The 2459-nt window shown below is 42.6% G+C and overlaps 1 protein-coding gene across 1 annotated transcript in view; it reads right to left on the bottom strand.

Annotated features, from left to right (window-relative positions):
• The window catches only part of ADGRG7 (adhesion G protein-coupled receptor G7), a 59382-nt gene that overhangs the window by 42045 nt on the left and 14878 nt on the right, over window positions 1–2459 (bottom strand). The window lies entirely within an intron of this gene.

Here is a 2459-nt window from a genome sequence, read left to right as displayed (position 1 = left end):
AAAACTAACAGGCAACCAACAGAATGGGAAAAGATAGTGGCAAATGGCATATCAGATAAAGGGCTAGTATCCAAAATATACAAAGAGCTCACTAAACTCCATACCCAAAAAAATGAATAATCCAGTGAAGAAATGGGCAGAAGACCTGAACAGACACTTCTCCAAAGAGGACATCCAGATGGCCAACAGGCACATGAAATGATGCCAGCGTCACTCATCATAAGGGAAATACAAATCAAAACCACACTGAGATACCACCTCACACCAATCAGAGTCACTAAAATGAACAAATCAAGAGAATATAGAGGCTGGTGAGGATGTGGAGAAACGTGCACCCTCCTACCCTGTTGTTGGGAATGTAAACTGGTGCAGCCACTCTGGAAGACAGTGTGAGGCTCCTCAAAAAACTATCGATCTAACTCCCCTATGACACAGCAATAGCACTGCTAGGGATATGCCCAAAGGATACAGAAGGGCTGATGTATAGGAGCACATGTACCCCAATGTTCTTAGCAGCACTTTCTACATAGCCAAATCATGGAAAGAGCCTAAATGTTCATCAACTGATGAATGGATCAAGAGGTGGTATATATATATATATATACAATGGAATACTACACGGCAATGAGGAAAAATGAAATATGGCCGTTTGTAGCAAAGTGGATGAACCTTGAGGGTGTCATGCTAAGTGAAATAAGTCAGGCAGAGAAGGACAGATACCATATGTTTGCACGCATAGGTCTAACAGAACAAACCTAACAGAGGACCATAGGGAGAGGAAGGGGGAAAGAGCTGGGGAGAGGGAAGGACACAAATCATGAGAGACTTTTGAATACTAAAAACAAACTATGAATAGAAGGGGGGGAGGGAAGGGGATGATGGTCATGGTGGAAGGACTTCTAGGGAGAAGCACTGGGTGTTATATGGAAACCAATTTGACAATAAACTATTATTAAAAATTAATTAATTAGCTAATTAATTAATTTTTTTTAATGTGAAATGTGGGGCTCCTGGGTGGCTCAGTTGGTTAAGTGTCTGACATCAGCTCAGGTCATGATCTCACAGTTCGTGGGTTCGGGCCCCACATTGGGCTCTGTGCTGACAGCTAGTTCAGAACCTGGAGCCTGTTTCAGATTCTGTGTCTCCCTCTCTCTCTCTGACCCTCCCCTGTTCATGCTGTCTCTCTCTGTCTCTCAAAAATAAATAAAAAACATTAAAAATTGTTTTAAATGTGAAATGTAAATGTACAAGGTGGTCAGTGTTAGGGAAGCAATTTTCTATTGCCCAAAATAGATAAACAAGGACAATTATGAGTCTGAATTTGATAGCAGAGTTCCAGGGTTATGGATCAGTCTTTGCAACACATGGTTAAAATGGAGAAATGAAGTCTTAGATTCACTGATTGTAATCGGGTTCCCTTAACAGAGAAGACTTTGTCCAGTCTCCTCCCAACTTAGACCAAGAGAATGGATGAATGTATGCTAGAGAACTTCACTAGTCTCCCCTTCTCCACTATGGAGTTTTAGGCTCACACTGTCCACTTCTCTCCATAAGTAGAGAAGGGAAGTACAGTAGCTTAGGGATTGTAAGTGAAAGAAGGGAGAAATCAAAGTGAGATGGGTAACTGAAGCCTGGTGTCTGTCAGGAAATCCTGTGTATAGGCCCAAGTTGAGGGGACAGAGTTTGGAAAGGAATTAGTTTCCTTCCCCAAGGAGAGAGGAGCACCTCTACTAAGGGCTGGAGGCTGCGTGATGAAGGCTGAGGCAACAGCCTTATCTGAATGAATACAGGCTGGAGTCTGCAAGGGCTTACATACGAGATCACATGGGAGAGGGTCAACCTTCACAAGAGATTAGAAAAGTAATTAGACTAGAAATGCAGAGTGGGAGGAATTACCATGAGGGTGGTCACAGCTTTTCACGTTTCAGTGTGTCCCATATTTAAAGTTTTTATCTATCCTCTAACCACCTTCTCTGAAGCTGTTTGGATATTACACACAAATCACATAGAATTGGTTTTTTCCCCATGCATTAAGCCAGGAAAATTCGTAATTGCTTATTGTCAGGACAGTACTTTCATCTGTATCATGACGTGTACTTTCTCAGCCAACTCTCATAGTTGCTGTCTCCTCAACTTTCTCACCAAAAGCATCCACTCTTCTCCTTCCAGCTAGCAAGACTGTAAACACAGAGCCTCCCGCTCTGAAGGGAGCCCACTCCAGCTCTTAGCTCCATGGCCACTCAACATAGACTCTGAGTCCCACAGCCACTTTCTTCTCCAACTTCAGGAAAAATGGGAGTCTCCACACTCCCAGCGGGATGGGCCCAGACTCCTACTTAAACCTGAAGTCATAAAATACACCAGTTAAACTGCTGAAAAGACCACCTCTATCACCAGGTCTCAGAATTATAACCTGTGAATGTTCTATGCATTTCATGCTTTTGTATTTTTTTTTTTTT

This window comes from Suricata suricatta, chromosome 5, assembly GCF_006229205.1.
Source record: "Suricata suricatta isolate VVHF042 chromosome 5, meerkat_22Aug2017_6uvM2_HiC, whole genome shotgun sequence".
Taxonomy (NCBI): domain Eukaryota; kingdom Metazoa; phylum Chordata; class Mammalia; order Carnivora; family Herpestidae; genus Suricata; species Suricata suricatta.
This window is presented reverse-complemented; position numbering and strand designations above follow the sequence as displayed.